The 27941-nt window shown below is 34.5% G+C and overlaps 1 non-coding gene and 1 pseudogene across 1 annotated transcript; one reads left to right on the forward strand and one right to left on the reverse strand.

Annotated features, from left to right (window-relative positions):
- The first annotated feature begins 3657 nt into the window (after positions 1-3657).
- On the forward strand, positions 3658-3764 carry LOC122297944. Its single transcript, XR_006239006.1, has one exon. It is a non-coding gene; the product is annotated as a small nucleolar RNA R71 (small nucleolar RNA).
- Positions 3765-19973: 16209 nt separating this feature from the next.
- On the reverse strand, positions 19974-24793 carry LOC122297478 (annotated as a pseudogene).
- Between the last annotated feature and the right edge of the window lie 3148 nt (positions 24794-27941).

The following is a 27941-nucleotide window of genomic DNA, read 5'->3' on the forward strand; positions in this document are numbered from 1 at the left end:
GAAGCTCATGGTTTTGCTTTGCAATTTTAGACAAGAGGGTGGATTTTGTTGAGTTGGCTAGAAAAGTTCAAGCTAAAGTGAGCAGTGAGGATCTGGAGAAGTTTTTCCTTATTGCATGGGGGTGCTGGTATAGAAGAAACCAAAAAATGTATGAGAATTGTGATATTAATCCTATTGCAATAGTTCAACATGTTGAACTGATCTTAAGAATTGATCTTAAATAGATAAAATGTGTTGAAAAGAAAAGCAAAGGGGTTTGGTCTGCTCCTCCTCATGGATCTTTGAAGTTAAATGTTGATGGTGCTATCTTTTATTCCCAACAAAAAGCAAGTGTGGGCATAGTTCTTGGTGGAGAGAACAATAAAAGAGATATCCACAGGATTCAAACCATAACTCTTTGTTGACTATATGCTCATACTGGTGACATTATTGTTGATGTAATCAACGATGTAGCACCAACTACACCTTTAGCAAAATCTGAAGTATTCCGCACTCCACTTGTGGAGTTTTCTCTATTTTATGCTTCCTCCCATGATGGATAAATCACCTTTGGGCAAAAGATTTCTTTATTTTAATTTTAATTTTTTTTCTTTTGTTTTAGCCTCCCTCCTTTTTCATTTAGACACCTCGGTTCACAAAGCCTTTTCAGATTTTCAACCACTTCAGCCCCCCTCCCTTTTTTAGCTTTTCACTTTTTGTTTTCATACACTTTGATCAAACAAAGCAAACATAATGTGGATAATTTCCTTTGAACTAGCTTTCTCTTTAAATGTAGATTTTTGCCAAAGTATTTTCTCAAACTATAAAAGGTAAATTCATAGTTTTTTAAGCTTATAATGGGAATGGTTAATGTATTTAAAAGAATAAATAAAGGCTTATGTAAAATAAGGCTTAAGGGGGTTGACTATGGAAATACACCATGCAACGATGGCTTGATAACTAGAACGGGTGGGAAAACTTTTTGGTTATGAAAAAAAATGCCTAGATTTCTCTAATATTTGGTATTAACTAGGATTTGGCCTAAAGGATCCATCAATGGATTTTAGAGCAAAGCAAGATTGAACCTCCACTGACCTAGTTAATTCCACTCATTCTTTTCATAAGCAAAATGAAATTAAAAAAAAAAATGACTCTGTGCTCAATTATGTTCAATGACAAAGATTTAAATCAAAGTACCAACAAAACTCAGCTTGACATAAAAGAAATTTTTGAAAATTTTTTTCAATTCTATCCTCAATCATAAATTTCATAGTCATAGAGAATTCAATCATACTCAAATAAATATTTGGTAAGAGAATCCAACAACTCAAAACTTATAGAATAACAAGTAAAATAAAATAAAACAAACAATCAAATAGACCAAATAATTATAGGAGTTTATACCCCCAAACTTAAATTAAACAATGTCCTCATTGTAATTCAAAAATGAGAAAGATTGAAGAAATGAAAGGAACTTCCCTAGTTTCATGGTGAATCTGCCGTAGTTTGTAATTTTTAGCTCTTTATTCATATTAAATAAAAGTAAAATCCAAATTATTCAAAATAAAAGTAAAATAATAAAAGAAAATTCTATGGACTGCCTCTCATAAGCGCTTGTTTTAAAGTCTACAGCCAGACTTTTCAATCTTCATCAATTGGGATCTCCAAGAGGAATAAGTGCACAGTTCCTCTCCACTTGTTCTCCATAATAGTGCTTCAATCTCTGATCGTTAACTCTAAATATACTCCATACCTTGTCCTTCAAATCTGTTGCTCCAAAAGAGAAAACTTTGTCAATTGTATAAGAACCTTTCCATCTTGATCTTAACTTGCTTGGGAAGAGTTTGAGTTGTGAAGTGAAGAGTAAAACTTGCTATCCTAGTGCAAACTCACACCTAAGAATCTGTTTGTCATACCGTTTCTTTGTCTGTTCTTTGTAAATCTTTTCATTTTTGTAAGCATCATTCTGAAGCTCATCCATCTTATTCAATTGAAAATCGCTTTTCCCATGCTGCCATTTCTAGGTGATTGGTTGGTGTATCTTCTTGAAAGGTCTTTTCTACATATTGATTAATGACATCTACCCTAAAACAAGTGCTTGGCTCTTTTGGAAATCTCATGAATTGGTAGATTGGTATATGTTGAACATAACCTCTTCCTTATTCACTCTCAATGTTAATTCACCATTTTGAACATCAATGAAAACCCTTCCGGTAGCCAAGAATGGCCGGCCAAGAATCAATGGACTTTTTCATCTTCCTCCATATCTAACACCATAAAATTAGCAAGAAAAATAAATTTATTCACATTTACCAATACATCTTCTATGATTCCACATGGATACTTGATGGATCGGTCTAATAGTTGCAAAGAATGGTTGTTTGTTTCATCTTTCCAAGTCCTAGTTTCCTGCAAACAGAAAGCGACATAAAATTAATGCTAGTACCAATATCACGTAAAACTTTATCAAAAAATAAATTTCCAATAATGCAAGGTAAAATGAAACTCCCTGAATCTTTTAATTTTTGAGGAAATTTCTTTTGAAGAATGACACTACATTCTTCAGAAAATTTTACTGTTTCAAACTCTTCCAACCTTCTCTTCTTGAAAATAATGTCCTTTAGGAATTTTGCTTAATTTGGCATTTGTTCCAAAGCTTCTGTAAAAGGAATATTTATGTGAATTTTCTTTAAAATATCCAAAAACATAGAAAATTGCTTATCTAATTTTTATTTTTGAAAACGTTGAGGATAAGGGAGTGGAGTAGGGAGAATAAGAGGATTGTCAAGAAATGAAATTACTGGAGGCATGTCAGTCTCTCTTAGTGTATAATCAATAATCTCCTCTTCTTCCACTTTATTCTTGCTTTGGCTATTGTTTGGAGCTATAAGGGTAGACTTGGTTTCCTTTGATGATGACCTCTCAATTTCTCTTCCACTCCTAAGTGTGATGGCTCTGCATTGTTCTTTTAGATTCACTTCTAAGTTGTTAGGAAAAGTTCCTCTTTGTTGGGCATTAATGGTTGTGGCTAGTTGCCCAATTTGCACTTAAAGATTCTTTATAGCGGCTCCCATGTTGCTATAATGAGTCTCAATATTATCCAACCGTGAATCAATCTTTTTAAACCTTGCATTTTTCTCCTCAAAAAAAGGAAACCTTCACATCCTCAATTGACATTTTCTTCTTACTTGGTTGACTATCAAATCCTGGAAGATGTTGTAGCACATTCTTTGTGTTTCCATAAGACAAATTCTTATGATTTCGAAGTCTTGGATAGTAGTAATTTGGCATAGGATTACCACGATCGTTGTAGTTCCAATTGTTGATGTATTGAACTTGTTTTTGACTTTATTACTTGGAATTGTCATACTTGTATCTGCAACATATTCTGCACTTTGTGGTATCCTTTTGGTTGTTAAAGCTGAAATTTGATGAGATAGAGAAGCAACTTGAGTTGAAAGGGTTGCTACCAGCTCCAATTCAGGAATCCTAGCAACTTTCTTAGCCATAGTTCTTTCAGTTGGCCATTGATAGTTGTTTTAGGCTATTTCTTCCAAAAGATAGGTAGCACCTTTGGCTATCTTTGACATCAAAGTTCCACCAGAAGTAGTATCAACTATGGTCCAAGTTTGCCCATTTAACCTATTGTAGAACATCTGAACTTGCAACCAGTCTAGCAATCCATGTTGAGGGCAGCATCAAATAAAATCTTTATACCTTTCTCATGCTTCATAGAGTGATTCAAAATCATTTTGCTTGAATTGACTAATGTCACTTCTGAGTTGAGCTGTTTTTGCAGGTGGGAAGAAGTTAGTAAGAAACTTTTCAGCCATGTCGCACCAGCTAGTGATACTTCCCGGTTGTAGAGATTGTAGGGGTGTACACGGAACCGGCAAACCGATGGCAACCGACCACTGGATGTCAGAACCGGCGAAGAACAGATCGGCCGATGGTAGAATTTAATATAAACCGACTTCGGTCGGCTCGGTCCCGGTTCAATCCCACAAAAAACTGGTAAACTGACTGACCTTATATATATATATATATACTTTTATATATACCTTATACAAAACGACGTTGTTTCATATGAAATGGCGTCGTTTGGTTGGGAACGAGTTAGGGTTATTACCCTTCCCGTTCCCACTCCCCCCCCCTTTTTCCCTTCTCTCTTCTGCCCCCCCCCCATTTTCTCTCTCTCTCTGAGTCTCTCACTCCGTGACTCTCTCCATTCAACAGCTTCACAAAGTTGAACCGGTGATCCCCATTTTCCTCTGGCCTCTGTAAGTAAATTATAATCTGTTATATATATATAATCTGTTGATTAACTTGATTATGTTATATATATAAATTATAAAGATTATATATTAACCTGTTATATAAATTGTAAGTTTGCTTGCATGGCATATGATGGGTAATCGATGCAACAATGTGACTTACTGATCTAATGGGATCTGGTTCTAATGATGATGAACTAACAGATTTGATGTTGATAGCGCTGCACTTTCTCAAAAAGGCAAATCAACACAAGTATAACAAGAAAATGTGAATATTTTGAGAATTTAAACAATATTACACATGCTTCAGCATTTTGACTAGTTGTGATCACTATGTTATGCCTAGTTGTTCCCGTTTCAATATTGATAATTTATAACGATTATATATTAACATGTTATATATATACAGCTACTAATATATTAACCTGTTATATAAATTATAAAGATTATATATTAACATGTTATATATATACAGCTAGAGATATAATCTGTTATATCTGTATATATTAACAAATTGTATATATGTACTTAGATTAGTATATATTAACATATATAATAGATTGTATATATAATCTGTTATATATTTTGTTTATATAAATTGAGAGAAGATGAGTGAATAACTTAGATTAGAGTCTTAGACTTGTGATGTTTGCATGTTGCAAACTAGCTGCTGGGATATTTTGCTTTATGTTTTCCATGTTTCAAACTTGTGATGTTGTATGGGATCTTAAAAATTATACACATATAACATTTATATTTTTTTTTATAATTTAGATGGATTCTTCTTCGTCTCTGATTGATGTTGATACAAATGAACCTCAACCAACAATTAATTTGGAAGAAGATGTGAGAGAAACCCAAATATCAAAACTCCCTACTAGTAGTACTTGTCCATTACCTAAGAAACGGAAAGGGACAGACAAGTCGATTGTATGAGATCATTTTACAAAGGTGGATGGTTGTCCTATAGATAATCCAAAGGCTAAAATTATTGTGGCAAGATGTATGCTTGCCACTCAAAGAGGAACAGAACTTGAACGATGCAAAATCATTTGCTTTCATGTCGTAAAAATCCTCATAAACGTGGACCTTTAGATAGGTATCAAAAAACATTGTTGACAGGTGAGGCATCACCTGAGGAGGGAGTTGGAGAGAGTGAAGGTAGTACATTAAGGACTCTTGTAACACACAAATTTAGTGAAGAGATTGCGGGTTGGCTATTGCAGAAATGGTAATTATTAATGAGATGCCATTTAGGGTTGTTGAAGGACAGGGATTTAGAAAATTTTCTTGGTCTCTTGAACCTCGATTTAAAGTTCCATGTCGTGTCACAGTTGCAAGAGATTATATGAAGTTGTATGAAGTAAAAAAGGGAAACTTAAAAAAGTGTTTAAAGATGGTGGCATGATGATTTCCTAACAACAGATACATGGACATCAATACAGAATTTGAATTATATGTGTCTAACTGCACATTTCATTGATAAGAATTGGAAATTGCAGAAAAAAAATAATTAATTTTTGTTTAATCCCTAATCATCGAGGGGATACCATTGGAAGATATGTTGAGTCGTGCTTGCTTAATTGGGGCATTGATAGAATATTTACTGTAACTGTTGATAATGCAAGTGCGAATGATACTGCAATTTCCTATTTGAAATAGTTTTTGACAGGGAATTTGTTGGGGGGTAAGTATATGCACATGAAATGTTGTGCTTATATATTGAATCTTATTGTGAGTGAGGGTTTGAAGGAGTGCATTGATGCCATTACAATGGTTAGAAATGCAATTATATATGTGCGTTCATCCCCCGCAAGATTAGACAAGTTTAAGAAATGTGCAGAAAAAGAAAAAATTGATTGTAAAAAAATGTTGTGTCTTGATGTACAGACACGATGGAACTCAGCCTATTTGATATTGGAGGTGGTTGAGAAGTTTGAGAAGGCTTTCAGGTATTACTTTGATGATGGGCACATGGGACCTCCTAAAGCTACAGAGTGGGAGACAGTGCGGGTGTTTGTCCAGTTTTTGGAGATGTTTTATGAAGCCACTATTAGATTTTCTAAATCTTTATATGTGACAGCCAACACTAGTTTTTTAGAGATTTGTGATCTCCAAACTGAATTGATTATACTGAGCGAAAGTACTAATACTTGTTTGAGGAATATGGCCGTAAACATGAAAACCAAATACGATAAGTATTGTGGGTCATTAGATAGAATAAACTTGTTCATGTTAATTGTTGTTGTGCTTGATCCACGAAGCAAGTTAGGACTTCTTACTTTCTATTTGAAGAAAATTCATGATGAGTTTTGTGCTGAGGAGTTGGTTTCGAATGTGAGACAGGTATTAACAGATTTGTATGCAGAGTATAATGCTACATTCGTTTCCACCACGAGTACCCCAGTTTCTCAACCCCCTCCAACATCTAGATCCATGAATGAAGGTGATGGCAAACGTGAGACCAAATGGTTCAAGAAGTGGTATAGGGCATCTTCCGCCATGGGATCTAGTATTACCAAAACTGAAGTGGATCGATATTTATCAGATAGTTGTGAGGCAATCAGTGAATCATTGACTTGTTAACTTGGTGAAAAATAAATGAGGCTAACTATCCTATACTTGCGAGGATTGTGCGAGACTTATTGGCTATGCCTGTTTCCACGGTTGCATCCGAGTCAGCATTTAGTATGGGAGGTTGTGTATTTGATCCTTTTTGGAGTTCGTTGGCTCCGAGAGCTGTTGAGGCACTTATTTGCACTCAAAATTGGTTAAGGCATCCGTCAACACTCATTGATATTTGAGAGGCTATGGATAATGTGGAGAGCTTTGTAGTAAAATCGGGTAATGTTTTCTTTATTTTCATTGTAATTTAATTTTACATATTTTTCATAATATGAATTCACTAACATTTGATATTTTATTCTTATTTCTTTTTATAGAGTTGACCACACAATCGAATGTGACAAGTATTGAAGATTGAAGATTGAAGGCTTGAAGCAATAATGAGCAAACATGAAGATCGATATTCTTTGCATTGTTGCTATGTTTAAGTCTTTAAGACAATTTGTTTTCATTTATTTATATTATTTTTTTACTTGCATTTTTGCTATGCTTGAGACAATTTGGCTTGTTTTCCAAATTTGTAATATGTAATACTAAATATCTAGTAAAGTTATTTTATTTATTTTTAATTATGTAGTAAGTAATATAGTAATTAGTTAGTTAATATGATGAATGCTTTAGTTATTTATTATTTTTATTTATTTTTAATATGATGAATGATAAATTTACAAATCTTGGATGATGAATTCAAGAAAATATATATATATATATATAAGCCCAAACATGTATTGGATAAAAGGCCCAAAACAGGGCCCAAAACCTATGGCCCAAACCGAATTACCAAACCGAAACCGACTGGAACCGGCCGGTTTTCTCCCCCATGCACGGTCGATTTCGGCCGGTTTAACTCAATTTTTTTGAAATGTCGATAGGTTTTGGGTTAGGTAGAAAACCGAAATCGGCCGGTCGGTTTTCAGCCCTAAGAGATTGTAGCCAACCTCTTGACTTGTCTCTCAAAGAAAAATGAAACAATCTCAGTCTAATGGTGTCTTTAGTAACACCATTAATCTTTATAGTGTAACAAATCTCCAAAAATATCGCCCAATGAATATTGGGATCATCAAGTGGCAATTCACTAAATTGGGCTCATTGCACCATGTTGATTAAGGTTGGTTTGAGTTCAAAATTGTTGGCATTAATGGTCTGGCATCTTATACCCGAGTAGTTATCATTCACAACTGGATGTACATAATCCTTCAAGGTGCGTGGTTGTGCATCATATTGTTCATTAGACGTGGCTAGGACTTTGTTTTTCCTTCGTGATCTAAGAGTTCTTTCAGTTTTCAAATCAAAATGAGTCATTTCAAGATATCTAGCACAGAGCATCCAACGTAAAAAAAAACTATAGAAGAAAAATAAAAAATAAAAATAAAATAAAATTCTAAATTAAAATCAACATTGCTTTGTATCGATATTGGCAAAAATTAAAAAGAAGTCAATCCCAAGTAACGGGGCCAAAAACTTGATCGGTGCAAAGTTGGAAGTGCACAGTATTGTAGGTTTATAATGAAGTGGTGAGAGGAGTATTGTCGGATTGATAAGTTACTTTTGACAAATATCGAAATTATACTAATCTTGACTTTATTTAGAGAAGTCACTAAGATTTTTGTAATTGTAATTTAAAATTAGATCAATTCAAAGAAAATATTCAAAAGAAAAGAAAGCTGTTGTTCAACGATAAAATTAATGAGAAAAAGAATTTATAGGCCATCTTCTCATAGTTGTGTTGTCCTCCAAATTGCAGCGTCCTTTTTTGAACCGTAAAGAAAAATTCAAAATGTGTCGTCTCCTTTACGTGCGTCAAAGAACCCAAGCTAAAATTAAAATATTTCTCACTTCCATTAGTTTCTATTTGCCAGCCAAGAGGCTCAGAGTAAATAAAATCTGCCCCTCATTCGTGTGCCAAGTCAAACTGAAAATGCCCCTCATGCGTGAAACTCTCTTTGCATCTTGAGTCTTCCTTTAGCTTGTCTCAGTCCGTAAAAAGGCAAGAGAATGACTCGTGTTGCATGCCATCTTCTAAAGTCCAAACCGCCAGCTCCTTTCTGCATCATACGTGTTGCCAGCTTCTCCAGAAACACAAAACCTGCTGGGTCCAATGCATAAAATCAAAACGGATAAAATCAAAAGCTGCTGCATTCACATCTGTTCCATAAAGAGCTCCCAAAATCCCAGCCTTCCACATCATGCATCGAGTAATTCCAATTCAAAATAAGAGCCCCTGTTACATCCCAATTCATAAAATCAAATGAAGGGCTCCTCGTGAACTCCTTTTACCAAGTCAAACTGCCGACCTACTCCTCATTACATGCCATTACAACAAAAATGTCATTTAGTGACACTTTGGAATTGGTGACAGTCCCCAAACCATTACAAAAAATCAGTTTTTGCAACAATTTATATAAACCATCACTAAATCCATATGAAAATTCTTCTAACGTTCGAATGTAGGCAAATTTATGTTCAAACGTCATATAGACATTTGAACATTAAAGCTATTTACGTGTAAACGTAATATTTTTTGGCGCCAATGTTCGAACTTTAGTGAGTGATGTTCGAACGTTATATAGAGTATTTGGTAAATATGATTATAATTAAAATTTATGTAGTTTTTAAATTTGCTAGTGCATATTTTGTGAACAATTATTACAAATTTAAAAAAAAAATGAAATTTGAAGTGCAGTGGTTTAATATTAATGTTAGATAAGCTAACATGAAAGAAAATTGAGAATTGAAATTCAAAACAATAGACACATTAAATAATATTAACAATACATATTTTGTAAACAAAATACAAAAGATAATAAAATTTTGTAAACAACACTCAGAAGGTGTTGTTCACAAATGTATGAAACTTCTCTGTTAGTGCCTCGACCTTCTGATTTAGGATATCGACATGATGGGCAATTTGTGCGACAGTCTGCTTTACATGCGCGATCTGCCTATCGATTTGTCGGTTCATATGCGTTTTCATCTCCGAGATCACTACATCAACCCATCGACTGCTGACCAGTACTCTCAATCTTGGGAGCAACATCGGGCCCAAACTGGGTCGGTGGAACAAGATCTGGTACAGAGGCAAGCTGACGTCGAGAATACCCCCTCTCTTGTCCAATGCTTTGATGATGTGTGCTCATGTCGAGGGAACTCATCTGGTCTACCACCCACTCCTCCGCCTGGAGTGGCACTCTCTGGGCTAGTAATAACTGGCTTAGGATGACTCTGTATGGGAGGTTGTCTGTCGAGACGATACTAACCTCGTAACGGATCCTCTCAAAAATCCTTCATGGCAAGTTGACCGACTCTCCACGTGCCACACATATCGGGAATTGTGTGTGAGCCAGGCTGAACGTAGTCTTATGTGCCACATGATCTAGATTGTTTGCAATAATAAGTTGCAATATGTGGAAGAAATGCATCAATTGATTCTAGTTGAAGGAGTTCTTCTCCAATTGCTCCCGGTCTCTGCCAGTAAGGGTGTAGAAAAAATATACTATTGAGTAAATACATAATTCACTCCATTAAGTATATAAATATTAGTAAAAATTTTAGACATAATAACTAATTATAACTAATTTATGATTAATTTTGTAAGTAATTAAAATAAATCAACTTATACTAAGTTATAATATAAATAATAAGAATTAATTAAGAATTAAAATATTTTACATAGGTATCAATTAATAAGTAAGTAAGATATATAATAACAATTAAAGTTATAAATTATATATAATAATCCGAGATCAGTAAATGAAGCATTTCGCATAGGAAAGCCCCAGCCAATCCAAGATCACTATAAAGTACTTTGTTGCCTGTTGAAAAATCTAAAGTTTCTTTTCTTCCCTTTCTCTCAGACAATGAGGGATAATGATCAAGCGTTACAGCCTTGTTTGGATTGGGAAATCTTCTCAACCCATCTCATCTCATCTCATCATTACACATTTTTCAAATTTTCACACAAAATATAATAAATAATTCAACTTTTTCAAATCACAATTTAACTTTTTCAAATCTCAAAATAATAATAACAATATTTTATTTAACTTATCTAAAATTATCTCATATAATATCATCTCACTCCTGAATCTAAATTGGGTGTTGGTGCGTGATAGTCTAATTGTTGTATTGTCATAGTCTCTTCGGTCTTGAGAAGTTTCTCAAGGCTAGAGAAACTATGACAGTTCAGCAATTAGATTAAAACCTTAACATTTCTTGAAGATCATTCTCCCTTATTGTCTCCGTGATAGGAAACTTGTGAGCATGATTCTTCCATCTCTCTCTGGTTTAACAATATAATACTACTGTTTATTTAACATAACTAGTAATTCAAACAACTTGAAAATATTGTTTCTAGTGTTTTTGATAGATATTATGTCATTGCATAAATAACCTTAGACTAATTTGGGCATTAGTGTACATTTAGGTGTCCACTAGTTCCTGAATTGTCCAGTGTGGACAGTTTGAGATTATATTATCTGTATTTCACATTTTTGTTACTCCTACTAAACATGTTTAGTATGAAGTTTTGGTGTTTTCCTCTACTATTCTTTGGATATATTGTTCGTAGGATCACAATCTCTCTATGTGAACATGTATACTTATAGAACTATGGGAAGGTGCTACCGAAATTTCTACTAATGTAGAAAATAGTAGAGTGACAAAATTTGTGCAATATAGATAATATAATATTGAATGAGATAGGACCAACTACCTTAAAAAGTAGTGAGAATTGGAGCATGACATGCATGTGAATTTTTTTGCGTTATACTAATAGATAGATGTTTTTAGAAATGGACAAAAGTTGGATGCGTTTAAGCGTTAGATTTGAAAAGAATTATGAACCCTATGCGCTTGGAGTAAGAACCTTTATTGATTTTGCTCAGGCCTCTGCTAAAAGTTGTGGTTACATTAAGTGTCCATGTCGAGAGTGTAAAAATTTGTGTGCGATAGGGTGATAAAGTTGAAAGTCATATATTTGTGAACAATATGGATCTGGGGTATACCCTGATGGGTACTGCATGCTGAGCCGTATGAATAGTCAGTGGATGTATTGTTCGATCATAAGAACTATATGTGGCACATGGATGATGATTAAGAGCGGGATGAGATGGAGGATGTTGGGTGACATTGTGAAATGTTTATGGATGAGCTTGACGACAATGCCTAAAATGGCTAAGAGGCTAATTCAGAGAATTTCATTGTAATGTGAGAAGATGCAAAGTGCGAGCTTTATGCTGGCTATACCAAACACAGCAAAATGTCATTTATTGTATGGTTGCTTTACATTAAGTCGTTGTATTGGATGTCGACGAAAGCAATAAATATGGTATTGGATTTATTTAATGAGGTGCTTCTTGATGGGTCTACATTGCCAAAGAATTTTTATGAAGCAAAATAGTTGGGAAAGGGATAAGGATTTGAATACAAGTCCATACATGCATGAAAGAATGATTTTGTTTTGTTTTGTTATGGAAGGAGAACGAGGAGAAACAAACATGTCCTGCATGCGGAGAGTCGAGGTCGAAGGGCAAGAAAAATATCCCAGTTAAGGTGTTGCGATATTTTCTCTTGAGACCTAGGTTACAAGGCTATATATGCATAAGAAAACATCTTAAGATATGAGGTGGCACGAGGAGAAAATAGTTAAGGATGATGCAAATATGAGGCACCGAGTTGACTTACTTGTATGGCAATCTTTCGATGATCAATACTTAGAGTTTGGGAACGAGGCTCGTAAGGTGCGCCTAGGACTCACAACCAATGGATTCAATCCTTTTGGGAATATGAGTACAAGTTATAGCACTTGGCCTATAGTATTGATTCCGTACAATCTTCCACCATGGAGTTGCATGAAGGCATCTAACTTTTTGTTAACTTTACTTATCCCCAACCCCAAATCATCTGGGAATGACATTGAGGCATTCATGCAGTTGTTGATTGAATAGCTGAAAGAGTTATGGAAAACATGCGTCAAAACTTATGATTTATCCACGTCGACTTCCTTTTAGATGCATGTTGCGGTAATGTGGACGATAAATGGCTTTCCTACAAATGAGAATCTTTTCGGTTGGAATACTAAAGAGAAGTTAGCGTGTCCGACGTGTAATAAAGAAACTTCTAGTGAGTGGTTAAAATATTCTCAGAAGATATGTTTCATGGGTCATTAACGTTATCTACCAGCAAATCATGCATGGAGAAGAGAATGCGCTAAGTTTGATGGGAGAGTAGAAGATAGAATTGCACCAAATGAGTTGTCTGGGGAAGAGATAGTGGAACAATTGGTACATGTTAGAGCGAACAATTTTGGCAAAGGTCGGGGAAAGAACAAGAGAAACAAAAGGTGTAGCAGAATTGAATTGAACAAAGCATAGTATTTTTTTTTTTTTTTGACTTGCCATATTAGTCTTCCTGCATGTCGCAACATCGTTTGGATGTAATGCACATAGAGAAGAATATATGTGATAATATACTGGGTACATTGATAAGCATTAACAAAAAGACGAAGCACACGATCAAGATGAGGAAAGATCTTGAGAGAATGAGAATTAAACATAACCTATATTTTGGGGCTGAAAGGCAATAGGGTGGTCATGCCGCATGCAAGTTTTACGATGATGATGGAGGAGATGATAGATTTCTACAAATGGTTGCAAGGTGTGAAGTTGCCAGATGGTTATGTTTCAAATATCGGTAGATACATGAGCCCTGATGACTGGAAAATTAGTGGATTGAAAAATCATAACTGTTACGTATTTTTGTAGAAGTTATTACCAGTGGGAATTCATGGGAAGCTGACATCTAATGTACGTGTCGCCATATCTGAATTCTGTATGTTTTTCAAGGACTTGTGTGCTCGGGTAGTAAATCGAGATATGTTATGGAAGATGGAAGATGGCATTGCTACTATAATAGGTAAATTTAAGCAGATCTTTCCACCATCATTTTTTAATGTCATGATCCATTTAGTAATACATTTAGCTCAGGTGGCACTGTTGGGTGGACCGGTGTAGTTTCATTAGATGTATCTAGTTAAAAGATATTTGGGTCGACTGAAGTGCACTATTGGGAATAAAGCCAAAGCTGAGGGTTCAATAGCAGAGGCCAATATACACGATGAATGGTTGATATTTTGCTCTCTATATCTTCATGGTGTTGAGACATGATTTAATCATCAAGAGCGAAATGCTGATCTTGCTGCTCCTCCTCTTCATGAGCTATTAGTGTTTTCCCAAAATGTACAACCCTTGGGTGCACAAATGAGTTATGAATTAATTGATGGAGAGTTGGGTAAATTTGGTGGTACGTGCTAAATAATTGTTGGGAGATTGATGATTATCTCAGGTATGTCGTTGCATGCTTCAAATAATTCTAGTTAAAAAAATTTAACTATAACTTTTCTGCCTAAAATATATAATATTCTTTTGCACTTATATACAGTGAGCACATGGACAAACTTAGGACAAGACAAGAGGAAGAATTTTGGAACAACATGTATGAACTAAAATTACATATATGTTAGATTTTGAAACTTTTAATGTTGGGTAACTTTTAATAAGTATATACTATTTTAATTGTTAGATTTTGGAACAACATGCTCGTGATCCCAGATTAGTTTCTCCTGAATTGTATGCATTGGCCCCGTGGTTCCTCAAACAGAGCACTTCGATACACTGCATGCACAGTTCAAGGTTATAGATTTCATACTATGGGCCATGAAAATAATAGAAAGATTTAAAAATGTGGTGTTTTGGTCGAGGGGAGTCATGAAACAGATAATATTAATTATTATGGTGTCATACGTAATATTATCAGATTTAAATATCTGGGTGGGTTTGTAACATGTCTGTAAATGTAATTGGTGGAATCTAGGCGGTGGTCGGGTTTCGTTACATCGGGATAATCACTTTACGAGTATCAATATTGCATCTAAACAATACGAAGATGATCCATTTGTATTGGCTTGTCAACCTACCAAAGTCTATTACTTGATTGATCCAATGAGAGGCGCTGATGAAGATAGTGGAGAGATAACTTGGCGAGTCATACAAAAACATGTCCCTCAAAATATAGATGAAGTAGGAATAAGTGTGGATCAAGAGAATAGTGGAGATGAAGATAACACTCTGATTGTAGAGGTCTACTAGGAAGATGGAGTGGGTATTAACTTGTTTGTTCACCTCAGTGCACTCGAGTTAGTCCCCTTGTGTAGAGATGAAATCCCACCCATCCATCTCAACCCGTCTGTATTAAACGATCATTCAATTGAAATAAGTGAGGAAGAAGAAGAAGAAAAGTCAAAAGAAGAAGATGAATAAGAATCCAGGGAGGAACATGATAAGGAGAATGAAGAAGAGGTTGATGATGATGACGAAGATGTTATTGAGGGAGATTCTGAAACTAGGATGGAAAATACATCCGAAGATGAAAAATAAAAGTACTAAATATTTTATATTAATAGGTGACTATACAATATTATACTTTTCATAATTTCTTCTAATTAAAATTTCTTTATCATATTAATCATTTCAAGGATGCCGCCAAAACGACAACGAAGAAATGTGCCTCTTCCGCCAAGTCCAGAACCCATTGAAGACTCCTCACCTGAGGAATCCGCTCCTGAAAAAGTTGACATGCAAGAGACAGACAGCCAGTCGACACCTACAAGTAAGGAAATTTCATTGATAATTAATTATATTTCAATACTCTCAATAGCTAGATAACTATAATTATACTACAATCTATTAGTTGATGCATTCGCTCATCGCGGTCATGGCTATACATATGGCATCTCTCTTGAGAAAAATAGAAAGCATGGAAAACCAAGGTCACCATTCCTGATAACTCCACTGGGGGAGTGGATGATAGTGCAGCAGCACTTTCCTCCTATATTGGCACCGTAATTCGAGCTTATGTTCCATTTTATGTGCAATTATGATGAGATGTTCCGAATGAGATTAAGGAGCACGTTCAGAGTTGTGTGCTAGTGAGTTTATTTTGAGAGTTTGAGATGTTGGAAGAGGATGCGCAGTCCCCTTTCCAGTAGATAAAGCTAGACGATTGGAGGAAGTGTTATGATCTTTTAGCAAGTCCAGATTATCAGGTATTCTAGTTTTATATCCTTTAATTATTTACATTTATATTTGCTCTATATATTATATGTATATATATTACAGTTAACATTTTAATTAATTTTGTAGTACTTAAGTTCCACAAATGCACATAATAGATCTGCTCTGACTGTCCACCACCGTGCCAATTCAAGGTCATTCCACCATCTTGCTGATAAAATGATAATTAATAAATTATAGAATTCATTTATTTTTCTGATATTTTTTCATGTAAGTACTAACATTATCTTTTTAAAAGTGCTAATGTGGCTTTGTTAGAAACGTGATGATCCTGAAAACTTTTCCCTCATTTATGTCTATGCTGCTGCTCACACTAACAAGGATAGTGCTGCTCACACTAATAAGGATAGTGTAGCAGCTCCTTCATTCAAATAAAATCTTCATTTAAATGAAAGAGAGAGTCCTAGACGATAGGCTTCTAAAATTTGGATCCTCCTTTTTAAATCTAAAATAAAATTTGAATGACAACAATGAATCCTAAAATCAATAAAAATAATAAAATTAGACTAAAGTTTAAAGTTAAGAAGTGATAAAAATATAAAAGATTATGCAAGGCATCAATTCCCAACAAAGAGCAGGTGTGGGATAGTTCTTAGAGATGAAAAGGTAGATGTTCTGTTGGCAGCATGCAAGAAGGAGCTTTCAATGAATGATCTGTTAGAAATTGAGTTGTTGGCTATACTCAGAGGGCTGCAATTATGTCTACAATGGGGTATTCCCAATTTGGTGATTGAGAGTGATTCCTTACTTATGGCTCACACTATTAACAACTTTGGTGTTGAGTCAAGATCTATTCTTGGAAATGTGATCAAGGATATTCAAGAGCTGATGAAGGCTTTTCTTTGCTGCAACATTCAACATGTTGGATGTTTAGGCAATGAAGTGGCACACAAATTGGCAAAGTTTGCTTAGAATATTGATGATATTAGGATATGGGAAGGGGCATGTCCTGAGTTTATTTCTTCTGTTATTTGGGTTGATAAAAATGGTTTGTAAGTTTTATGATATATTGATGTCCAGTTGTCGGGGAAAAAAAAAGTCAATTTGTTAGTTCATGCATACTAAAGGTTTATATTCAATTTCAATTTCTCAAACCAATTATATAACTCATCATTACTCTATCGCTATAATCAATTTTATCAACTTATGCATGCATCCTAAAAATAGCCTAAAATAATCACATACCACAATGAAAAGTAAATGCTAACCCTCTGCATGGTGTATTTAATTACCATCCTCCTTTGCTTAATCCCTTAATTGTCCCCATTTGAAATATCTCTACAAAGACCTTATTCTATTTTGTTAATAGATGTTTCCTTTAGACAAGTACTGTTAAGTTCATAAAAATAAAACTCAAAAACTTTTATGGCTAAATGTACTTACTTTTATGATATTTCTTTGTAAATTAACTAAACATGTTTTCCCTTTTGTCTCCCTCTTCTCTTTTTCTTCTTTTTGTTATTTTACAAGCTAATCTTCTCTAGAACCTAAAACTAGGGTGTGCAAGTGTGCACTCCCTTTAAAAAAAGGGATGCATGATTTAAAAGTACCTTTAAATCTAGGACTACCTGTGGTGGTTGGGAGATCTAAATCTAAAGCTTTTAGAAGTATCATCGAGAAAGTCAGAGGGAGGATCAGTAACTAGAAAATGAAGTATCTCTCTCAGGCTGGCAAAGAAATCTTTCTCAAATCAATCATCCAAGCCATCCCTACCTATAGTATGGGTGTCTTCAAGATCCCTAAGTCCCTTTTGTTGGAAATGGTTGATTAGTGCAACAATGCTGGTGGGGTCAGAAATCTAATGAGAAGAAGATTCATTGGTGTTCATGGGATAAGATGAGCAAGGCTAAAACAATTGGTGGATTAGGCTTCAGAGATCTTGAGCAATTTAACATTGTTATACTTGCAAAACAAGGGTGGAGACTTCTTCAATATCCTAAGTCCCTTGTTGCAAAAATTCTATCTACAAAATACCTTCCTGATGGCAAGTTTCTCAATGCTACTCTCACAAGGAATCCATCTCTCATTTGGAGAAGTATCATGGCTGCAAAACCCTTACTGGAGAAGGGTCTGTTTGGCGTGTAGGAAATGTTGCCAATACTAAAATTTGGCATCACAAATGGTTTTCTATTCCTGCCTCTTTTAAAGTTCAAAGTCCAGTGGCAATCTTGGATTCAGAGGAAATAGTTTCAGCTTTGATTGATCATGAAGCCAAGGCCTAAAGATCATATGTGATTGATCACATTTTTCTTGAAATAGAAGTAGAGGTAATTTGACAAATTCCCATTAGCTACTGCAACAGCCCAGATAAGACTGTGTGGAGGGGTAACTCTGATGGAAGTTTTTTTGTTAGAAGTGCCTATCATTTGCAAATCGAGCTCCATCAGAGAAGTAAGGGCTAGAATTCTCATCCTATTGTGAACAAAGAGAATTGGAACAAGCTTTGGAGAATCAAGGTTCCTAATGCTGAAAGATTATTTCTATGGAAAGCTTGTCATAACAGTTTACCTACAAAACTAAATCAATTCAAAAGAAAGATTGTCTCAAACCCTTGGTGCCCAATTTGTAATATGCTTGAAGAATCTATGGAACATGCTTTGTGGGAATGTGTGGTTGTAAGGGATGTGTGGTGTCTCCACTAACTTGCAGAAGCAAAATGTGTATCAAATAAGCTTCACAAATTTTCTATTACAAATGCTTGATGAGCTCAATGATGAAGCTTTAGTTGAACTGTCTGTGGTGGCATGGAAATTATGGAGAAGAATGAATGATTTGGTTTTCAACCAAACCTTTTCTAGTCCTCAAAATCTTATGAAACATGCCACTCAAAAAATAGAGGATCTAGCTGTCATTAACTTTCAGACTCCAAATAATCCAGTTACTACTCCACCTCAGATACACTAGTGGATGGCTCCACCTCTTAATGTTTACAAGGTCAATTGCGACTCAGCTGTGGATAAAGTGAATTACAAAGTGGGTGTTGGGGCAATTATTCGAGATTGGGAAGGAAGAGTCATAGCATCTATGAGGATGTGCAGGCCTCTATATCCTGATCCTAATCTGGCCCGAGGCTTTTCGAGCTTTGCAATAAGCTATTCTAAGTGCTGATATTGGTCTAAAATAGATTTCTCTTGAAGGTGATGCATTGAAACTTGTAAAAGATTACTTGGAAATGATCTCCATTAAGTTTGTCACTTTTAAAGGCGTTCTGACTAAATTAAGATCTTTTTAGTATTTGATGTCAACTTGTATGTCTAATCGATTTTATGCTTAGTTAGCAAATTAATGCTCATCTCTTGCATACATGTTGTTGTGATGGTTCTGTTTCATAAATTAAACCAATCACATTCTGATCCGTTTAATTGGTCCACATCATCAACAACTAAAAGAATTCTTTTACGTCTGTGTTTCTCCTTTATAAGATTGACAATTCCTTCATAAGCATTATCAACTTTCAAACTTGAGTCTCCTAAGATCCCAGCAAGAAGCTGTTTCTCTTGCAATTGAACTCAGTCTCGTACTGATCTAGTTTCTCTCATGTTTGCAAGAAAACAACTCAGTTTGATCATCAAAACGATTAACAATCGAGCTGTACACCACTTTGGCAATACTTATCTTACAGCCAATTCTACCAACTCCGAAAATCCCTACCGCTTGTCTCAAGCTGCATAAGGATGTGATCCTTTAATTTACACGACACTATATTTCTACTGGATGCTTGCTAACATTTAGCTAGATGCATCCGATAATTTACAGTTCTTGAGACCACTTGAACAATTTATTGAATAAATTCATCAGACTCCTTAGAGAATGAATCGCCTTAATTAATGAGAGTAGAATGTCGAAGAGCTCAACGCATGCACAGACTATAAAAATGGATACGCACTAACGTACTAAAGTAGAATGGCTTAAACATTTTGACCTTTAACGTGAATTAAGAACCATAAAGAAGGTAGTGGATCGAGTGTAAAACTAAGCAACATGCATGCCTTCTACGTATTTTTAATTTCAATAGAATCTGTTCCACGAAAATCATAAAGCAAAACATAGAAAAGCACGTGCAACGAAGACGCAAAATCCAAAACACCATTATCCTCAAAGCTGGGTAGCACAGGATCGATCAGCTTCCTTTTAATCTGCAAACAAAGAAAACAGGAAAATATCAAGAAAATCAACATCTCAACTACAAAGGAAAATATTGGAGCTCAGTGTCATTAAATTATTCCTAAGATGCTTCTCCAAATGTTGAAAAAAACCTGTTCTGATATGGGTAGGAAGTGTTGCGATTTTCATCACGCACGGCGTGGCCTCTTGGAAAGTCGAGTACCATCCATTAAATCCAGTGAATCTTCATTTTCATCAGGTTCATCATCATCTAGCTCCTCGTGAAGAACACCTGGATGATCTTTCCCCTTCTCTTCATTCTTGTACACCAAATGGACTCCACAACTTTTGAAGAACACTGGTCTATCATAACTAGAAAATGTGAATTGCAGATTGTCATTCTCTAGCTTGAGATATTCCAGAAAGATGTACTCCAGCCATACATGATCACCATCTAAATCCACAAAAGCAAAATCTCTATCTCTACAATCCAATTCGACACCATTGCTGCTGATCTGGAATTTAAGTACAGTATCAAGTACCTCAACGCCATCTTTGTGGTAGATCGCAGGAATGGGTTCGAAAACGGCACATAAAAGAATTACTCTTATCTCTTTCCCATTTTGGAGCCCATTAAGATTTATTTCACAGTGACTAGGAATTAAATCTAGACTCGTACGTTCTGAAAACTCCTTAAGATCGTTGAGTGGGTCTGGAGTCCAGTTTTTGGAGTTCTGCTTCGTATGGCTGAACCAGTCTGGAATCTTGTTTCCGGGAAATATAATCAAACCTAAAAGGTACTTCGGATATCCCTACAATATGTTAGAAGAAAATATGTCAAGCGGATTTCAACAATACAACCAACAAGCCAAAGCACACACAAGCTCGAATAAGAAGAGATCTAGAGATTAATGATGAGAGAGATGGATACCTCACACAATATAGTATTTTCCACGAAATTCCCAATATCCACGTTCATTTTATGACATCCCGACAAGTCAATCCATCCCAGATGTCGTAGATGACTTGCAGTGGATTGAAACTTTTTTGATACATCTGGAAAACTTTCCAATGACATGCATCCCCCGGCATAAACCCCCATAATGTTTGGTGGAAGTGCAGGAATTTGTTGAAGTTGCTTGCAATTCTTTAAGTCAAGGAACGTCAATTCCACAAGCTTGTTGATGTTTTCTGGAAGGCTAATAATATCACTCCCAGATAGTCTTAAAACTGCTAAAGTTGAAAAGCCATCACGTCGCATGACTCTCATCAGAAAATCTGAGTTTGACAGGCCGTGACGATGTTGAAGACCCAAAAATCGCAGTTCGGGAAGGTCTATTGAGGAGCAATCAAAATTAATGATATTTGAATTCGAAGATTCTTCTGACGACATGTCTGGAGAAGAAGTAAGTCCGAGCCCAAGATGTTGTAGATGCTGTAATCGAAGAATGCCACTCGGGAGATGCAGTAGATTTTTGCAGCCGATTAGAACTAAATTTTCAAGCCTAGAGAGGTTCCCAAAAGATGGAGGCAGCTCTATTATATTGGTGAATGCTAAATCAAGCATTTGTAGAGATGTCAACTCGAGGCTTGTTGGCAAATTGGTAAGGTTACAGCAACCATGAAATGACAGATCCACAAGCATAGGAAGGGATCCAACAGAAGCATCGACCTCAACTAAATTTGTACAGTATGAAAGACACAAAATCTTCAAATTTGGGGTCCTTGAAAGATCTGGGACTTTTGTCAAAATTTTTGAACCAGTTAATTCCATTTTGGTCAAGTTTTGGAAATTCTGTAAAGCGAAAATGGAGAAGAATTAGCTTCATATATAGATGTTTTCAACATAATTACAAACAAATAAAATATTAAAAATTACAAGGAAAATGATTTTTACAGTTATGGAGTATACAAATCAATTTTAGAAAAGTTGGAAAACTTTGAGATTGCGCAAAACTTTCAAATCATAAGAGTATATTTATCATTACTGATATTGATTGTACCTGGAATCCCATTCCCAATTCCTTGATGAGACTATCCCTCATTCTGAAATCAATGAGTTTGTTTCCACGGAAATTGTATGGCAAAGATTGTGAAGGGTATTCATTCCAATGAAGCACTCTTAACTCATTAGAAAGATAATTAGGACCCTCGGAGAAGCGTGCATTACAGTTTATGAAATATCTCAAGTTTTTCATCTTCATGAATGCATCCGAACTCAAGCATATCAAGTCTTGTTTGGGTAAATCTATCTGTATTCCTTCAATTTGGTTTGTTCCCTGCATGGTGAGATGATGATGCATGTGCCAGGAAAATTCAAGCATTAAGTTCTTCATAGTCAAGTAATTGCTAGATTAATTATATTAATAGTCTTTTATGAATAAGAATCTATATCAATTGAGAAGAAGGAAGGAATAAAAATAAATGCATTAATTATAATAGTACTTTGCCTTCCTTCAATTCATATATATATTATCTAGTATTCTTTTATATATATATGTATGTATGTATGTATGTATGTATATATATATATATATATTTATTCCTGGCTAGCTAGGCATGAAAGAAAAAGGAAATTAATCATAGAAACTATGGGTATAAATATTCACATACAACTGCATTAATTTCTTCATCAAAAGAAAAAAACTTACATCGACATTTTTCTGTTAGGATTTATTGTAGAAGAAACATATGTAAACTAAAATTATTTTTCAAAGTAATTCTTACCGTATTTTCTTCAAGTACATGACGAATATCTTCATGAAACCATAACCTGCTTCGTTCACCAGGCTCTCTTGGTGATTCTTCTCGAACAATTTCTCTACCCATATCTTGTAGCAAGTCATGCATCCCAAAATGGTTATAATCGTCAATGGTTATGAGACACTTATCCTTGAGCTTTTTTACACCAATATTTGGACAAAAGCCACAACTATCTAATATTTTAATTACATAATCTTTGCGAAATCCCTTAAAAAAACATGCGATGTCAAGAAAAATATTCTTCTCACTTTCACGCAAACCATCAAAACTCATTCTAAGTATTTTTTGAATCTTCTCATGAGGAATTCTTTTATATTCATCTAAAGCACTTTCCCATTCTTGTAGACTTCTACCATGTAGATCCGAACCAAGCACTTCCAAAGCTAGTGGAAGGCCCCCTGCATAACCTATTATACGTTCTGTTAGTTCCACATAATTTTCCAGTGGTCTCTCTCTTTTAAAGGCACACAAACTAAAGAGCTTAAAAGCTTCATCATGGTTGAATCTCTCCAACTCATATCTTGCTTCAACATCATGATTAGTCAATAAATTTTGATCTCTTGTTGTTATAATAATTCTACTGCCTAAACCAAACCAATCACATTCTCTTGCCAAAACTTTTAATTGTCCCCACTCATCCACATCATCAAGGATCAAAAGAACCCTTTTAGAGCGAAGCCTATCCTTTATCACATTGGTTCCTCTATCAACAAGATCAATATTACAACCCCTAGATGCTCCCAAGATGTCAGAAAGAAGTTTCTCTTGCAGCTGGACCATACCACGCTCTCTTTTTGAAGTTTCTCTGATATTTTTCAAGAAGCAACTACCTTCAAATTTAGAAGAAATCATATTATAAACTGCTTTTGCAATTGTTGTCTTTCCAATACCACCAACTCCAAAGATCCCTACCATATGTACAATATCATTTTTTTCTATGCTTAAAAGGGAATATATATGTTGTACACGAGACTCCATTCCAGTTGGGTAATTGGCAACCTCTAAGTATGTATGATTTCTTATTCTCGAGTCCACCAAGTGAATGATTTCGTGGATTAATTCAGATTCATTCCTATCAATTTAAAAGAGAAGAATTAATAACCGTATTTATAATACTTACATTAGTAAACATACAAGCTTGATTTAATATTTTACAACCAAAAAGTTAAGTTCTAACCATTAATTTCTTTTGAACCAATATCGATGATGTGAAAAAGTATAGATAATACCATGTAATTCTAAGTGGCTCTACATACATGCATACATATATGAATCTATGAATTATTAGGAGTTTGAGGCGTACCCATCCTTCTCTAAATGAAACCCAGACAAATGTGACACTTCTTTTAAAGCTGCCTTCCACCTCTCCACCCTCATTTCATCATTGAGGTTGTGTTCATAGTTGGTCAATGCTTCTCCATAACTTTCTTTTTGTTTTCGTACTATTGATGGATCCACTTTGTAAAACACTGGTAGAATCATTTGTTGTTTTGTTTCCTTACACTCGAGAATCTTCATCAACTCGTCCAAACACCATGTAGATGATGCATAATTTTTAGAAAGAATGATGATTGAAATCCTGACCCTTCGATAGCTTTGAGGAGTGCTGATGAAATTCTCTCACCTCTTTCAAGATTGTTGTCGATGTAGGTATTTATTCCCTTTCGACGTAACGCATCATATAGATGAGAAAGAAAATTGTGACGAACATCTTCACCTCGAAAACTCAAGAACACATCATAAGCCCATCGAGAGTTGAAAGAAAAAGTAGAAGAAGCTCCTTGCAAGGCCATGGAAAAAGTCATAGTATTATGAAAAGCTGCTCAGTACTTGGAAGCTGAGTGATTGTACTGAAGATCAAACTACGATTATATAGATCAGATCAAGTATATAATAATAATAATAATAATAATTTTACAAGTTGGTGAAATTCTTTAGAACAAGATAGATCGAAAGATTGGGCCCCTTGCATTAATATAAAAAGGATTCAAAGAAAAAGATGACACGAGAAACCTCTTGGTAACTTCCTGTGGTGACATTCTTTAGAAAAAGATGGAAAGATGGGCCCTTTGCTTTAATATAAAAAGGATTCAAAGAAAAAGATGACATGAGAAACCTGTGGGTAACTTCCTGTGGATCGAGTCCGCACTACAACAAATTCAGCTTTTTGCCGTGACAACTTTTGCCATAATAAGCATTAAAAATTGCCATAATATACCAATATTGACAAAATTTGATGGCCGCACATTTGTAGATAATAAAGTGCCAATTTAAGTATTAAATTTGGCAAAAGTTAAATTTTGTCACAAATGTTTACTTATTACGGCAACTCTGGTTGTTGCTAGTAAGAAAAAAATTTGTCAGAAATACCTCTATCAAGTCATTATACATCGCATGAGAAACTTTATTGCTGGGCTAATATGTTGCCACAAAATATTTTTTGCATCAAGAAACCTTGTCGATATTTCGTTTCCACTACAAATAGTAATCACCACAAATATATTATATTGGCAGGATACATCGCCACAATATATTATATTCCTGTGAAGAGATATCATCAAAAAAAGGGTTTAAAGACTAGAATATCTTTTGATAATTCCTTTTCTCTTCAAATAGTTATCACTGCAAATTACTATACTGGAAGAATTCATGAAAGCCTCTCTTGAAAATTTTTGTGACAAGAATTTTTGTCGATAATTCTTTTTCTTTACAAATAGTTTTGCCAAAAATAACCTATTTTGGTAAGGAAAAAAAATTGCATCCAATACATGTTGCCGCAAATAGGAAAAAAAAATTCAAAAAAAAAAATATATATATATATATATATATATAAACTATAGAACCGATGAAATGAGAATGAGACCCAAAGTAGAAAAAGAATGCCATAATATAAGCCTAAAAGCAATCAAGACTCAAATTCAGCAAAATGTCATATAACAATTTCAAACAAACATGTACAAACTATGCTACCAATTTCACCAACTCATTGTCATCAAAACAACTCTAATCCATACAAAAAAAAAAAAAACTAAAATAACATGATTAATTACATTTATTAAAGACCATTACAGGAGAACTATCTTCAAAAAAGTCTATAGCTGCCAGTAATCTTGTGATGTTCCCTTGGTGTATTGCTCTGCCTCAACCTATATTTATGTTTATGTTGGCATCTTCTCAACACAAACATAAACTCATTTTGCATGGCAAAACATGACCTCCAAAATTCAGAAAACAAAGAGAAGCAATTACTAAATTGAGACATACTAGAAAACAAAGAGAAGCAATTACTAAATTGAGACATACTTAATTGCGATCAATGGACTCATTGAAGAATAAGCACTTGGAGTAAAGACAAAGGAAACATGCATACTCTATAGTCATTATTCTTGATAAGCATATCCATCTTGTGCAAAGAAAGCCAAAATCAACTTTCTTCAAAATTCTCCAAAGTCTGTTAATTGAACAGCTAAATATAAGGTGTTTCCTCTGTTTGTTGTAACTTGCATGTATGTTCTGTCATGTTGTACTAGATTTAAACTATTGATATAGAATTTGATATGAGGAATGTCATTAGATACTGGTATGTTAACTAGATTTCAATTATTCATGCAGAATTGGATATGAGAAACATTAGATATTAAATCACTCAATTGAAAAAATAGATTATACCAGCACAAATATTCACAGTTGGTCCATTCTCAAACTTGAAATCGTAATTAACATATATAGAAACCTTCTTTGTGCATTATGCCTACCCAAACAACATATGTATGCTGGAACATTTTGGAATAAATGTAGCTAATGATTGAATAGAAAATTCATACAATAGCAAAAAAGGTCAATCCCATAAAAAGCATTAACTTTATTTGGTGAACTTCTATTGCTGAAAGAGTTTGTAGTAATTTAAATCCCTAGCACAAGCTATAAACACACTTCTTGCAAACTAATCAAGCAAATAGCTTCTAGGTAATTATAAAAAATGAAAATAAGAAACAACTTCTTCTTGGAAAGTTCGAAAATTACTGCAAAAAAAAGAGCCCAATGGGAAGTACCTTTACTCGATTAAGGGGACTTTACCAGTAGATAGCGTACCCTTCAAATAATACTGAAAAGGAGGTAACATAAGCATCCCTTGCATAAGTACATAAATTTAGACAACTTATGGCACAAAAGAAAGCTATGAAACAACAACTAGCCTAAGATGAACTTCTGAAATAACAAATGTTTCTGTCATTCTGACATGGTTTGTATTAAAAATTTTGACAGCAAGCTAGAGTTCAGATATATGATACTTTTCATTTAGAATAGAGACAAACTAGAGTCTAAATATATATTAGAGAAACAACTTCCACTTAAACCATGACAAATAGCAAAATCTTTATCAGGTACCTAACCAAAGAGCACTTTTTCAACATGTAGATAGTCTTTGCACATTAAAAACCAGAACATGTAAAACTATAAACGCTTACAAGTGCATGTAGAAATGTGGTTTCATGTATGCTACTTTCCTTTCCTGCAACCAGATAAGAAGGCACCAAAATAAAACCACATAAGTCAAAGTGCTGAATGAAAAATCTGAATCATTCAAGGTTCATTGACTTCTAAATATAACTAGCCTTAACCAATAAATCAAAATCATAAATAGTTTCTTTTTGGAAAGTTAGAAAATAACTACAAAAGAAAAGAGTCTACTGGGAAGTACCTTTACTCAATTAAGGGGACTTAGATATTGTAACCATAAAATGATATTGGAAAGTAGGTAATATAAGTATCCTCTGCATAAGAACATAAACATATACAATTTATGGCACAAAAGAAGGAAATGAAAATCAATTCAACTGACAAAAAGAGAACAATAGATTGTTAAAATTGTTAAAATAGGTAAATCATAGATCCACCTCTCAATCATGAAACCAAGACAAGCAATAGATGAAATTATTACTGGAAAACTATAAAAATGCATTCAATGATTTAGGTCTAAGAGCGGAACAATAATTAGAACCTAGAATAAAGAACTAGTTTTGCATTATGAACAAATGTTACATAAAGCAAAACGAAATCATAAGGA

This window comes from Carya illinoinensis, chromosome 15 (assembly GCF_018687715.1).
Source record: "Carya illinoinensis cultivar Pawnee chromosome 15, C.illinoinensisPawnee_v1, whole genome shotgun sequence".
NCBI lineage: Eukaryota > Viridiplantae > Streptophyta > Magnoliopsida > Fagales > Juglandaceae > Carya > Carya illinoinensis.